This window comes from Prenolepis imparis, unplaced genomic scaffold (assembly GCF_030444845.1).
Source record: "Prenolepis imparis isolate NDT839.2.m4 unplaced genomic scaffold, iyPreImpa1.0 SCAF_6, whole genome shotgun sequence".
Taxonomy (NCBI): Eukaryota; Metazoa; Arthropoda; class Insecta; order Hymenoptera; family Formicidae; genus Prenolepis; species Prenolepis imparis.
Genome location: NW_028141164.1, coordinates 10,445,401 through 10,461,873, shown reverse-complemented (window position 1 = coordinate 10,461,873; position 16,473 = coordinate 10,445,401). Strand labels below are relative to the sequence as shown.

General features: G+C 41.2%; 1 long non-coding RNA gene across 2 annotated transcripts in view; it reads right to left on the bottom strand.

Moving 5' to 3' along the window:
- Positions 1 to 16,473, bottom strand: part of LOC145937981 (uncharacterized) — a 422,282-nt gene that overhangs the window by 349,585 nt on the left and 56,224 nt on the right. The window lies entirely within an intron of this gene.

Below are 16,473 nucleotides of genomic sequence, written 5' to 3'. Positions count from 1 at the left end.
AAATAATAAGTATGAAAACTTCACATGTGTGATGCATTCGTTATTGATTAAGCCTCGGGGACTCTAAAGTGAGGGCGCAACCAGGAAGGGAGCTCGAGTGGTTCCCGAGGGTGTCTATCCATCCGTACGTCGTTCTCTCCACGAGTCTGAGAATATATCGCGAAGCCAGCCAACGAAAGACACATAAGTGTTATCATCATTCCTTCCATCAGCTAACAATGTCGCACCGCCAGACAAATTAAAAAAAAATTTGCATAACGAAAAAAAAATCATATCTGTCACGCCTAAGAGCAATTAGAAAGACACAATATAGAGAGAGTGACGTTATATTTATATATTTTCATTCATAGAGAATATCGTAATAATAAAAAATAAATATTATATGCAAAATGTATCAAGTTTGTCGTTAATATAATATTGTCACGTAACACAGCATCCACAAACGAAAATATACCGGTAAATTTCTTACAACCTAGAAATCTCGCCCTCCCGCAAAAGCGATATAAGTTATCGTGTTCGACGCTTTCATGCATCACCACGTCCGCAGGACGCTCAGGATATATGTATACATGAGGGTAGGATGTAGGCTTGACGACGCGAGGGTGAACTCAAACGTGGGGTTATCATGGATGTCGCGCGTACGTCGACTCGACAGAGCGACGATACATTTCTTACGAATCGCGCGATGCCTTTTATCGCCAATAAAAATGATGTATTTCCGAAGTGTGGCTCTTTCGTCAATGACCCGAATTAAAGTTTCGCGTGTTATAATTAAACCTTGATGAATTGGAACGAAGCGCGATACTTTGTACGAAATTATCATTCACTGCTCGCGAGATAGAAGAAAATAATTCACAAACGACGTGTTATAATTAGATAAAGCGTTCGTAAATTGTAAATATATCTATATATAGAGAGAACATAAATTTTATATACATTTCCATTTAATCTTTTTCATAGGATAAAAGTGCCGATTTATTACCGGTCGCGGTGCAGAAAGCAAAAATTGTTTTTTTTTTCCGATGCAATATATGTGTGGTATAGGTTTCATATACATATCTCGAAATATTTAAACTCGAAATATTTAAACTCGAAATATAGACTTACAGATTTTCCGGAGTCCGTGTCTCTCTCAAAAAATTCTGTATTTTATCCTTTTCAAAATTTAAATATCATTTTACCATATATATGCCGCGCTTAATGCTTAAAATTCTACACAAAAATATCAACCACGCATTTTTTTTGCGCATTATATTCCACGAGCGTGACAACGACGAATAGCCGACCGCAAAACCGCACCGTGATATCGAGTTTGATGAAATATAAAAATAGCATTAGCTAGTAAAACCGTAAAGCTATTAAAATTCCCGAAACCCAGAGATAGTGCAATGGTACAGAGAATGGAAGTCTGTTATTGTGCCACAAAATAATCATGTCACAAAAATATACAAGTAATCGTAATACTGCATAACAGACGCGTACTTCGCATCAATTTCTCGATTTTCCATACAATCGTTCAATAATCGGTAGTCCCCAAACTCCCTCTTCTCCGCGACACGGTTAGCAGAAAGCCAAGAGTGACAAAGTTTCACAGCAATTTTACTTCGTATACTGGAGATATCGCTACCCCTCACCCACGAAAGCCACTGAATCTCACTTTACTTCAACCGGTGAGTATATTACTACTCCATTTACCGAAGCGCCGTGAAACCGACTTCTACTTCGAATTATTAGTCTTTGCGGAACTCTCGAATAAAACAAATCAAAAGATTAATATTATAAAAGGAACCATATCGAAATTACGTAATTCGTAAAATTTGAATTTTTCTTACATCTGGCGAACGACAAATCGGCAGACAAATGCTAAATAATATAAATAAGTTGCAATCGTGAATTGACAATTAATCTTCATCTTTAAATTATTTTATCATAATAAATATAAAAAATAGATTTAATGAATAAGTAATGTTCACGTGGATTATATTACACGATACAAATAACATATTTCCATCACTTGTTATCAAAACTGGATATGTAACATGTATATGGCATAAATGATGATGTAGCATAACATGATGCGGAACATATTGGTCGAAAATATTGGTCGAACATCACGGTAGTAGCAAACATATATACGGGACTCGCATAAATATCTCTAGTAGATGTATATTTATATATGCGCATATATATTTACTTCATCTTATCGATGTTACGAATATCATAGCGCTCGTTTTGCGAGAGATGTTCATGAAAATGTCAAAAAGCGACAGTTATATATATTTATCCAAATCACATAGGTATATATCTTTCTGCTGGAAGAAGAACCTAAACTAATAAAACGTCGATGCTATATATATCTAAACATTTAATAAATTAACAGGAAATGTTAATTATATCTATAATATATTTATATATCTTAATTTTTAATTAATATGTATATATTTGCATATTTTTTAAAAAGTAAAGTACCTTTCTTTCGACAGATATCATTTCATTTCGCGTCTTCGCGTTTTTTTATGATTGCTTCGATATTTTTTCCACGCACTCCTAGCGAATGTTTATCTTGCCACCCTTAATTTCCTATCAAACATGTATCTATCTCCTTTGCGAGGGAGAACGCGCGACCAAAGAAAAGGCGAGCAGAGGATGCTGTATCGATTGAAATTTAATATCTGGTCCCCGACGTGCGGAGGATCTCTCTTGTAAATAGAGGGGAGCTCCCTCGTCGCTTTTTCTCGAGATTCTTTTTTTTTACGATTTCACAGTACCTTTATGTGGCATTCTCTTGACTGAACAATAGACACTGCGGTTGCTTACGACAGGAATATACATTTAGATTTGTATAAGCCATAAGTAACAACGTCAAATTATCTCAAGCAATTTTACCAGATCAAGTTAACATGATTATCCATTTACATCAAAAACAAAAGAAGCCCTTAATCTTTAATCTTATTTGTATAGTTATATGAAAAATATTCTCTTATATAAAAATTAAATTAAAAATTTTCTAAATCACAGTTACATTTAGCACTTAATATTGATCTTAATATTAAGTTTTTCGAATAACCATAACTTGCACATCTCAATGCAACATTATGAAGTCCTTCAACGAGATATTCGACCATCTTTCCCGTTACATATTCAAGCGGCCCTTTCAACGATTCCGGATCAGCGACCGACGAAGAAACTGCGAGATAACGAGGACGTTTCATAGTCAGAGATCGAGCCGGACCAGAGGAGACTGGCCCTTTCGATCGTCTCCGAGTATAATCGACTTTAAACGATCGACCTTGCCGATCCTCTCAACATCGTTAGGCAGCACGATGCGCATCTTATACGTACAACATATACGTATATATATATATATATATATATATAAACGAGAATATATCGCGGCGACGCGAAGACGACGACGATATCGCGTGCTCGTCCTACAGAAGAAACCCGGAGAGAGAGAGAGAACGAAATGAAAAAAAGAAATAAAGGAACGAGGGAGCAAAGGAGAGAAGCGAGAACACGAAACCGAATTCGCGATTTGCTCCCGTGTAACCAACAGGAGCACGATCCATTGTAGCTTATTGTAACGACCGTGTATTAGCATCGAATTACTTCTATCATCTCCATATTAACAATTCTTATTGTCGTGTGTGTAAAATCCATTGCGAACGACGTGACACGCTTTCAGGGTCGAATAGCACCCTTAAACGACGCGCTTAAACGATCGGCCGTTCAATTCGACGCCAATGTATCGTTGAAGAACGAAAGCGAGAAAAGAAAGAGAAAAAGAGTGAAAGAGAACGAAGGAAAAAAATATCACGACCGTAGATAGGTAGGTAAACGTAACCTTTCGTAGCCGTTTGCGTGTCGGCGCGCATGCCAACGCGTGCTGCAAACTCATGGAATATCACGCGAGACGAGAAGTCACGCACAAGCGCGAGAGAGGGTGAAGGAGAGATCTCGCTGCGAGCATCGCATCGGCTCCATTATGGGCGGCCGCGTACGTCGATCGTGAAATTCTAATCTACCTGAAGTGTAATTACACGCTATATCCTCTCTCTCTCTTTCTCTCTAAGAAAAATACGCGAACAGTTCTACTATAACTTCTTGTAAACGTTCTCGGAAACGAGGTTTCACCGACTGGCGATACTCTCTGACGGCACAAGGGGATGTTTCATCGTGTATAATCGATCCAACGATTCAAATATTCAAACGTAAATATAATGTATACGTTTACGCGTCTTTGTACTATGGAAGATAAATTTGGTTAAACGCAAACGGCCCGACAAATTTTAGGGTATTCAATTACGGTGGAAATTTCATAGCGCAAAAGTACATGATTTCGGCTAATGCATAGGTAGATGCTCGAAATCGCTTTAACAAAATTATTTCCACGCGAGCGGAATATTATAAATTCGAAATATAATATATATTTCGAACATCTCCCTCACGCACACCGAGCCGAATCGTTGAAATGCAAATCCACCGTAGAAGGTGCGTTAGTTATATCGAAATGAAATGAAAACGCAGATAAAATTCTCGCGCGAGACAGAAAGAGAGAGCGCTCTCTTTAAGGTCAAATAGAAAACGGGAATAAAGGTGTTCGTCCACCAGGCAGCCGGAAATTGATATCCGCGAGCAGGAGACTCGGTTAATCGAGCGCGTAGAAATCGTCGCTCGAGTGGCTCGACACATCGAGTTGAAAGCTACGGAGCACGATTTTTCATTCGCAATCGGCACTCGACGTCGAATCGATGGATAACCACGTTTTCGCGGGATCCGGGAGGACCGAGGGGAGAACTGGGCAAAGAGAGAGAGAGAGAGGGTGGGACCTTAAAGGGAGCCGCGCGATATATTTTTCCTTTAAAGAGAACGAGCAAAATATTCCGGGGGAATTATAAACCGGGACGAGATGTCGCATCGCGACCAGCTGGGCCTTCAGCCAGACAATATCTCGACCCTACCCCCCTTTCCTCTTCTCCACCCCAATGAAGGCCCCAGCATCGCGGCTCTACATTATGTCATACATTACGCATCGCATTATTCTCGTATACGTTTTTCCCGAGGACGCGCTGGCGCGGAATTTAGAGCAGCCTCGTTCGAGAGAGGATGGCCGCCATGTAACACATAGCCAAATCGACTTTCTTACGACGCAGTACGTTATCCTTTACGTCTCTCGGTGTGCCGGGGTGCGATACTCCACGACGGCGGCCAGGATAACGTATACCGACTGGCCGAGAGCTCGAGCATTCTCGGGGAGAGAGGCTCTTCTCTCTCTCTCTCTCTCTCTCTCTCTCTTGCTGTCGCTGACAAAGTGCCGCGATCGTACAATCTATACGCGCGGCACACGCCGGATAGCTTCTCCGGGCGGGAGCGAGGCTTTTCATCACATTCCGCGGAAGAAATATTGAAAACTTTTCATGCAGTTCGAGTAACTCGCAGTCGCGCATCGAGAGAAATGGTACAATTAATTTCGCGCCATCGCTATCGACGCGAGCGAAAATTTGTTTCCCCTCCCGACGCTGCTCCGAATGATTTTTCACACGGACTTCTTAAGACATTTTCGCGTGCCACTTGGCTACCTACTCGGCTCTAAAGTAAGACTTCATATTCCAATGACATTTCGCATTACTCTATATCGCGAAATCGTAAGATTTCTTTATATCAATGAGGTAATAAATTATTCAAGTGTAGTAAGCATAAAAATATGTATCTGTGATATTTAATATTTCAGTAAGTATAAATGAGAGAGAGTCAACGTTGGCAACATATTTTACACACTACGTCGAACACAAAAACGACCTTAGCGAGTAGCTACGTACGATAAAGCGGGGTCTATTTGAAGGGCTCGAGAGCGAAGGGGGACTCAATATCAGATCTGATCCGCTACCTTGACACTAGAGATTAGCGTCGCTCCCTTCAACGTTGAGGGAAGCGTCCTAAAAACCCAGCGCGTTGCCTAGCGAACATTGCCGACGTTCCTGCTGTCATTGAAACGTCAAAAACAGGTAGTTTCGCGGCAGAACAAGATGGATCAGGCTATAAAACGCAGAGTTTCGACGACGTTGCGCCTGGCAGTAATTGCCAGACGAGGTAAATCGAGCGAGGCACACACGAGACAGATTACGAGACCGACGATATATACGTTTCACCACAGAGGATTGTTTCGCGCACTGCGAGAATATGGTTACGCCTGATTACATTCATGAATAAATATCCGTCGAAGATGGGACGAATACGTGCGAACGATATAAAAAGAATAGAGATGGCTGATCGAAAACGGTTAAAAAAACAACAGCATACACTCGGTGACATATGGGAAACATTCCACGACGATTGTCGTCGAAATCGAGGATCAAGCTCCAATCTGTGTCAAGAGCTTTCAATCTCGAAAATGCGAGAACGCGATAACATATTTCACAAGTCCCTGACGAATATTTCGAGATATGCCTGTGTGTGTCGCGTCGAGTTTTAAAAACTTTTTGATTTAAGCGGCGATTTTGTATTTACATTCGCGAAATTTTTTCGGTATTTTTAGAATGAACAATTTAATCAGATTCGCGAGTAGAGATTGGACTAGTTTAAAAAAAAAAAAAAAAAATACGGGCGTTTGCCGCTTTGTTTATACCGCGCATTCAAAGTAAAACGCAACAGCGAGCTGCTCAACAATTTCTCCTGGCATCGTAAAGAAGGCAGACGCGAATGAGAATGCACGTTCGATTCCGATTTCTCGTAAACCCCGCTTCTTTCGTATAAATCGAAATTGCGGGATTTACAGCGAAAAGATCACTCTCGTCGGAAAGAAGAAGATAATAAGCCCGGAGTTTAAAACCTCAACCTTTTTTAGTTAAGCCGAGCTTCTCTCTCTACGATACATCTTCGTAGAGTCATATTTTTCTTTTCTTTTATTCGACTGTCGTACCATGTAATGAATATTAGTGTTTCAACTCTTTTTCATATTATACAATAGCTGGTGGAATATATGTATACATAAATAAATGAGATTAAATGGTCTAATAGTTGGATTGAATGATTAGTAATAATAATAAATCGCGTGCAATACAAACAATAACATTATGAAACTTTATAATTACTGATAATTCGAAAATCCAAAATATTGTGTAGAGATAATCATCATATATTTCAGTTACATATATGCAGTGATATAATTAGGTAGCGCAAATATGTACGCTTCAACGGTTGTAACCACACATGCAAAATGAGGCGACAAAATTTTTCCGATATCTTTATAGATCAATTAAGGAAGATACGAAGAGAGAAAGGGAAAAAGATAAAGTCAACATGAAGATGCGTGGCGAACCTTACACAGTTCCGCAATTGACTTTCTTGTTTTCGTCCCACACCGTCCTTCTCCCCTTCTCTTTCGCCTTCGTCCCTGCAATCTCTCCTTCGATTCCCTCCGCACGACAGCGCGAGATCACAGGCAAAACTTCTGTTTCTTATCTGTTTTGCGCGGTAGACCGGAGTGCGTAGAGCGCGAAAGTTACTTTAGATGAGTAACGAGAACTTGCGCGAGCGAACCGGAAAGGGAGGCAGGATGGGAAGAGGGGAAGAAGGATGTTAATGCCACCTTTCTCTCTCTCTTCCACCCCTCCTGTCGTTTCCGTGTTCATCGCTAATTTTAATCTCTCTCTCTCTCTCTCTCGTTTGTATTCGATATCTTGTTCGCGGGAGACGAGCCGATGTAATTATAAAAAGGAAGGAAATGACCGGGCGATAACAAGAGAGGGTCGGGGGCCTGGACTTGTAATCTCACTAGGTATTGCCATCCAACCGGTATTACGCTTGCTATGATAGACATTTTTCGGGGCAGCTCTCCTTCGAGAACACGATCGTCTCTTTAGCACACTTCCGCGCAGCAGCCTGAAATTATTTGCGATTCGATGCGCTGTATCGATTTAACACGCCCGTTTTATCAAGCTGATGCGCCGGCAAAATCGTCAACTATGCTTAATAATGTAGTGTATAATAATGTCGCGACATTTTCACAGCTTTATTTTACGATAACGATAAATAATTTGCGGATAGAAATTGCTAATAAACACGTTACAATGCACTTTATATATTCCAAGAAAAAATATCCCGAAAGAGAGGATTAATAGACTTTTATTTAAATAAAACTAATTTTTTTAATGACTTAATAACTCGTGTAATATTGGGTATACTACTATCTACCTCCTATAAATTTTAAAACACGATTTAAATTAAAAAAAATTTTTTAATCTGCTTTATAAATTAGAGAATAAAAATGCTCTTGCTAAAATAAAAATTCTGCAAAAGAATTGAGTTTTTATAATCAATATGCTTCACTGGTTTATTGCATGAAAAACTTTATATAATTTATCATATACCTTTGATTGCAAATGCGCATAGACAATTATGGTCATGATAATTAAACATGTAATATATTTTATACCAACTATGCAAACGTTGGCTTAAATTAAACATACACTGTTTAATCAAATATGTATGAAGATACTAATATATAATAATTAACAATCAACTGTATTTTCACGTTAAAAGTTTAAAAAGTAATGCTGCTTATTATTCATAATGTTATAATAATGCTGTAAAAAAACAATTTTTCGAAATCTTTTCAGAAAAATAGTGTGGTACAGCTTTTCCTTATTATTATTTTGCCGACATATATTATATATTATTATCTCATCCCTTTTACCTGTGTTTCCGTAATAAATATTATTACACCGTTAGGAGGCAGTCAAAATTGGATAACATTCGAATACTTATTAAACGCACCTATAAGCGGACGTTTGCGTTAAGAGCTATCTTAAGGATATATTCTCGGATATTCGAAATGAACTGCTGGCAGCTTTATGTTCAATCCACGGCGATCCCGCGTAATATTCCGCCATTAAAGCCGTAGCGGAATCTTTGTAGGTCACTACCATAAATCCGTGGAGTACGGGGTATTTAGCATCCCAAAGCTTAAAGCGCTTAAAGACGCTTGAGAATTACCATATTAGCACCGGAGAGTCCGGTCGCGCGGAGCGGAGCGGCGCGATGCGATCGATCCGTCACGAGGCCGCAGACAACAAAAGTCTCTAAAGTCTTTGATCCCGCGCGCGCGGGCTCGCTAATTATTTGTCGAGACTCTTTCTGACCTATCTCTTGCCCGCTGTTCCCGCACTCTTCATATCTTTTCTATTTTATTATTTATATTTTATATTATATATATCTTTCCTTTAGGTTGTACTTTTTCATTATAGGTTGCTTCTCCCGGCTGGACGAAGCGGTCACGCGAGCAAAGACGAAACGAACCAAGGTTCACGATTGCTCAAACTCGATAATCGACAGGACCGGACCGACGATGGTTATCTTCGTCGCCGGCTCCGCAACCCAATTAGCGGGACATCTGTATTCCGCGTTCTTGCACGATCACGAAAGCAATTCCGCGCGACTCCTACCGTTGCGGATAAGCACAGAACGAAACTTAACGGAGCGTGCAACATTGAGCCGCGCGAACTTTAATATGCGAGCTTGCATCCCTTCCCTCTTCCTCCCCCTGCTTAGAGCTTAAAGACATCGGCGATTCGTTTAAACCAACCTACCGACCAGTGGTCGGGAACTTTCCTGATAATCCATCGGGCATGGTCCGAGAGAGAGAGAGAAAGAGAAAGTGAAAGAGAGAGGAAGAGATGAACGAGAGAGATCTGCCTTCCGATCTGCGTGCAGATTCCGGAACGTGCGCGGCCAAACCGAACCCGTGTACATACACCTGTATGCGCTGCACACGACTCAGTTTTAAAGTAGCACAGGGAAAAGTTGTAAGCAGCTTCTGTTACGCCGAGCACACAGATCGTGCCGAAGAAGCCGAAGGGTACGCGGCTGCGGCGCAGGGATAACTACGCCCGGAATGGCCTCATTGGCTAAACCAAACTCGGCCCGAACTGCGGGCTAACAACTCGGCATAATGAGAAAGTTTGGTGGTTTTTGGTTAAAGAAACTATTCAATTGGAACTCGAGTTTCTCGATGCCGACAGTACACAGCCTCGCCGCGACCAATGTGCGCGTTCATTATACGGAACTTCGATCTCGCTATAGGAAGAGAGAGATAGAGGGAGAGAACCGGCAAACGCATGGCGATCAAACATTTATTATACCCGTTGTTGATGGGTATAATATGTTACATTGTTACAAAAAACATTCAACGGCTCTATACGTCAAGTTTATAAAAACAATTTGCGCTCTCTCAATACTGTGATCTTATCTGTCAAACAAGTTGCACATCAAAGATTTTGATAACATATTTTTTTAATGAGCTCTTATCTTATCTTATAATAAATAGCTTTAATTACGATATTTAAGTCAGAACGAAAAATCTATAGTTAATATTAATTTTAATATTAAAATTATTGATTTTTTATTCTGATTTAAATATCGTAATTAAAGATATTTATCATAAGATAAGAGGTCGTTAAAAATTTTAATATTAAAATTAGTATTAATTAAAATAAATTAATATTAACTAAAGTAGCACACTATGATAAATCTTGCCCCGATAATTCTGTCTTTCCGCGAACGATAATATATGCGTTATGCGTTGAATGTCAGCGGCATTCGGAAATTGTGTTTGGCATGGGAAATCGGCGGCTTTCACGCGAGTGCGGATAGATTCTGAACGGTCTGGCAGCTTCCGAACGTATTTCAGTGGCCTTCGGCAATTCGAGGGCGGACTTCGCATGAGAATAGAACAAAGCCTTCTCCCGTCGACTCGTAAAATCGCATGTAACCACCCCTTTCTACGGTTACCGGGCCGCCAATCCTTCAATCCTCGAAACCCCGCTCTCAGATTCGCCCATCGGCCCCACAAACACACAGAAGTACGAGTACATAACACACGCATGCAAACACACACACAGACACAAAAGCTAGGGTCGGATCGGACAGCTCGCGCCCACGCTCGATATCGAGCGAGGAGTAAATATTGGGCAACAATAAAGGCCAACGGCAATCGATAATTAATACGAACTGCCCGCCTTTGCAAACTCACGGTCGACACAAACGAGAAATAACAACGTTCCGAGCAAAACACGCGGAATGGCAGGGCAGATCAAACAAAGCGCGTATCGACCGGTCCTTTTTCAAAAAGAAAACCTCCGCGCAAAACAGGTCCATCTCGAGCAAATCGTATTCACGGAGTTTCCAGAAACGAAAAAACGTTATGGCGAATATTAGCGGATGTTACAATGTGTAATTCGAGCCTGAGGAAAGAGCGTTGAAGAACGTTGTCGGAGGAACGTTGCGTTGTAAGGAGCTACGGAGCTTCCACGAATCGCAAACGAATCTGGAAGACAATATGGGCAGGAAGGTAACCGGATCTTACGGCTCTGGGCGAGATCATTATGCTCGAGAAGTTTGCACGATCGAGAGTTAACGATCTGATGGAGCGCTAAGGTACGGATGAGTATGGGAGAGCTACTTCGAAACCCTTCACCGACAGGTAGTATATTTCCGATGTGAAGATTTCGTATTATATTTCATTCAAAAATCAATCATCAGCGGGTCAAGGTTTCTCATTCATCGTCCTGCTTCTTAGATTTCTCAATGAGAATGTATATTATGAAAATACGCGATATCAATAAAATCGGTAAAGTTGTCACATGTGAAAAGAGATATAATAAATTAAAAATAAGTAATTAACGAATAATAAAATTAATAAATAATAAAAACTAGGAAGAGAGAAAGAACATATAACTCGTTCTGCAACTACAGATAAAAAAGAAGCATAACATTATATTCCCACGCAAAGACAAATGTTTTCGGACCAAACGAGCGTGAAAGCATTATTAAATCGCGAGAGCGTACACTGTTTCCTTTCGTACAGCTGTCATAAAAGGAATTTTTAAGACTCGGTAGGTAGTATCTGTAATAATGAACACCCACGCGTGCAAACGTTAGTGCGATACAAGCTATACTCCTTATGTAGAAAGTTGCGCTATCGCCAGTGGCATCAAACAGTTGCAAGATTAAAAAAAACTGTAGGCTATGCGCAGTTAACTGGCTGTATGTTGTGAACCACTATTTACGGACGGCTAAACCGGTTCACTGTGCCCCGTGAGCATATAAAAACATAGACTTTGAATATATACAAATGTTCCGGCTTGAATATAGAAGTTGCGCAAAAAATTGCTTTATTACTGAAATAAAATAATGTAAAAAATAATAAGCATCGATGTTGCATTAATAATATTTTGTTTAATTATCACATTTTATATACAACATGATAATTACATTATGCAAAGGAGAGAAATAATAAAACTATAAAATCAAATATTAAAATCAAATATGAGATATTTAAAAAGTTACATAACTAAAAACAAATATTAATAATTATTTTCTCAAAATAGTTTTTGGAATATCTCAATTCTAATCTCTGTCGACTATTATCATGGAGAGAAAATATCTTTAGAAAATATTTGTTAATAGAAGTAGAGAAGAGCAAATGAAATGTTTGAAAAAAAAGCAGAGTGCATAATATTATAAGATTTTAATTGGCGCGATACAAGACTATTGCATCGATTATATCAATTATTTGTTCGAGAGATTAGCTAATTACTAGTGTCTCGCTTACAGTTTCACTTTCTTTGGCTCGTATTGGTTCGACTAGCATTATCGATGCATACCTCGTGCTCGAAAAAAAAAGAAAAAAAAACAGACTGTATTAAAAAAAGAAAAAGAGTGCTCTTTGTAGGCCGAAGAGCCAAAGCAGCGAGTGAACGTATTGTGGGTACGAGGTATTCATTCATTGATATCAGATAACCCGGTCCGAAGTCCTCTAGACCGCGATGCGGAAAGTCGGCGGACAGGCTCGACTGATGAAAATATTTCTCTTTTTCTCTCTATTCGATTCCTCGAATTTAATTCTCTTTTACTTTTTGTTTAACGCATCCCCGTTTTTTCGATATCTCATCGAAAAGAGAAATATTTTCGCCGGTCGAGTCTCTTCGCCGACTTTCCGCAACGCGGTCTAGAGGGCCTCGACCGGGATACCTGATATACCAATGAATGAATATCTCGTATCCACAATGCGTTCACTCGCTGCTCCGGCTTTTCGGACCACAAAAAAAGCGCTCTCCCGGGGGGGCACCGACACTACACACGCCGCTGCGCGTCACGTTCAATGGCCGGTGCAATTGCACACACGCATGCACGAGGTATGCATCGACAATGCTGGCTGGGCCAACAGGAGCCAAAGAGTGAGACTGTAAGGGAGACACTCGCAATTAGCTAATCTCTCGAGCAGGAAACGATAATTGGTATAATCGATGCACCAATTAGAGAGGACGCGAAACTAACGAGATTCGATCAGGCCACCCCCGTGCGATCATCCTGCATTTCTCTCCCTCTCATTCTTCCAATTCTCCCTCTTTTTTCTCTCTTTGCCGTTCTCTATCGTTGACTCATTCTCCTTCGCGCGATGAGGCGATCTTCTTATCTCGCGGCCGACCGCGATATCGGATTGGTCTTCGAGAGCTCGTGGACTAGGAGCTTTCTGATAATGGGCGTTCGATGAGAGTTATCTCGGAGGAAACCCGTAGGAAGGAGCGTTCCTTCCTCGCCTTCGGCTAAAGACGGCGACGGACTCTTCCCGGGATACGCGATGGAATCCGAGCGAAAAATTTTTCGCACCGCGTATATAAGGCGTAAAAAATATTACCGTCGACGCGCGGGGAATTTTCGTTCCCTCGGCTCTCACCTCCTTTTAGCCTTATTAAGTCGCGCCGAATGAATCGGCGGTATCAAGCAACGATCGGCTAAGGTGGAAATATAATGTAGGTTTCGCGCCGCACTGCGACGCCTCTTAAACGACTATGCACACATACATATACAAGCGCGCGCGCGCACAACAGTACGAGGATCAAAGGGTTACGCTACGCCCTATACGTTTCCCTTTGCAGGCCGCGCACACTTTTGTCCCATGCAACGGGTATATAAGGCTGGGAATATGAATTGACGTTTTACGCTTATTGCTCGACGGGTGGTGAGAGTGTGCCGAATTAATAAGCACTCCAGAAAGAGGGCCGGGTTTCGAATATATACCGTGTCGGCGATGGAGAGAAATAGGAGGATAGAGAGAGAACGAGAGTCCTCAACTCCCTCCCCCGAGAGAGAGAGCGGCCGAAAAAAAAGCACGGCGTGAACTCGTTCAAGCTATTTCTCACCATATACGACACCCAACAATAAAGGGCTCCTCGCGAGGCTCCTTCACCGCCCTCTCTTCGGCGTAACGAATCGTCAGCGACTAGTACGATGAATAGTCTCTTCGCTTGGTCGAACTTGGATTACGTTGCATATATCAAAGGAGCGAATGCATCATGTATTTGCGTGATGGTTTTAATCATTCGATCAATTTTTTTTAAATTTGTCTAACAGGCATTTTATTAACAGGCTATATTTTGGCATTGATTGAAACAAAAGACTATAATCTCTAGATTAACAAATTTATTGCTGTTAATATTATAGGTTGTGCGAATACAGCGGAAAGAAAATTGAAAGAGCTATATGCAACGTTAAGCATCGCGCGAGCGTGCACAGTCTTATAATACATTTTTCGCGAAGAAGAGATTATCAGTTTGATAAACTCCACGTGAGAAATATAGCGCGTTGTGAAACACGATATTCTGGCATGCGAGGGAGAAACTTGGTTTCATAACTCAACGCGAAAAGAGAGAGAGAGAGGGAGTAAAAAAATATTTTGCATGATTAAATAGAGCCGGGTTATTCATACAACGCGGAGAGATACGAAAGGCATATGAAAAACCTTAGAAGAGCTTGGCCTAATTCTCGCGCGCAACAAAAATTAAAAAAACTACTATGTTGACAATATCGACTCAATCGGCGAAGTTTTCCGCCAGGACAAACGCGACCATGTTTAATTTACCAATTAACTCGATGTCACTTTCGAGAAGAGAATAAAACTTTTTATCTGCGTTCTCTCCTTCTTTTCTCCGCTTCTCTTCCTTCGATTGCTCGTCCCTTTTTTGTTCGCGATCGGTATTCTACAACCAAACTCGCTGGAAAGTTCAAAGCGAACGGGTGTTCCGGGATAGTCGGTTGTTCTTGTACGACACCTCGCCGAGCACGGAATCTGACTCGGGATCAGTTTTACGCGGCAATTTTGACGTTGTCCCCCGTCCGCGTGGATATAGATATGCGAAGAACGGGAAATGAGTTGCGGCGGAATTCTTACGGCTCCGCCGAACTTTAGATTGAATTCAACGACAAGGGCTCTGAAAAGCAAGCGGCTCCTGTCCGACTTTATCCCGGTCATGTACCTCGCGTCAGATTCTGTAATTTGTAAATCTGAGCTGCGCAGGCTCTTCCGTCACATGATGACGTACGAATGTACGTATCGCAACCGCTCATATCGATTCGCTAATCGTAAGACGAAAATATATCCGAGCAGTTCGGACAATTTTGAGCAACTTTGTCGAAATGCGGAATTTGCACGCGATACAGTTCTTTCTTTATTCTTTATTTCAGGAAGAGCAGAATAAAGTATGTATTTCGGTGGGATAGTAAACGAAACGACGATCTTGTAAATGATCTCTTTTATCAAGCTCGATTTAACGAGCCGGAAGTAAAACAAACGCGCGCGATATCGAAGCGAATTGAATTGAATTATCAGGAAATACCGAGTCAATTTCTCGCCATGTTACGCTTATCATTCGTCATAATTAGATTCGATTAAAAGCGCAGCTCCGATCCTGCGATGCATGTCATCGTTTTAGATACAGCGGAATGTATACATGGACGTTGACCGCAGAAGTGCGAATTCGAGCTGATCTATGAAGGACCCGTCCCGGTATCTATAATGCATTCTCCCGTGCGGCCACCCTAGTTGGCACACGTGCGCGCACGCACAAATACACGCACTGCATGTATATATACATATATGCGTACGTTTATTTCCGAATGGCGTCCTGTACGTATAGTTCCGGCGTCGACGCGACGCGACAGTCCGATCGTTGCACAAAACGGACGCGTCGCCAACCTAAACTAAATAATGCATGAAGCGGATCGAACGCAACATTTAAATGCGTGTACCCCGGGTTGCCGCGGTGGCTACACCCTTGGCCTTGCTCGATCGAGAACGGGGAGACTCGCGGACGCTGATGTTTCGCGAGAGAGACGCGATGCTATTTTCCGCTCGACGGGATGTAAAACTCCGACGCGATGGCTAGACGCGCGCGATGTCGAGAAAAATCTCTGATAAAATCTCCGTCATCGATCATTGCGATTATTTCGATTCTCCTCGAGGCGAGAAAGAAATTCGAAACTTTCCGTCTCATATAAGTTACGCGTAAGATACGGACGGCCGTAAAAATTGATACACAAAAGTAGAAAAAAAAAAGACGAACAAATAGTACGCGTTCGATGCAGCAGTAAAACGAATGATTGCTCTTGCATGACTTACGAGCGCATTTATAGGCA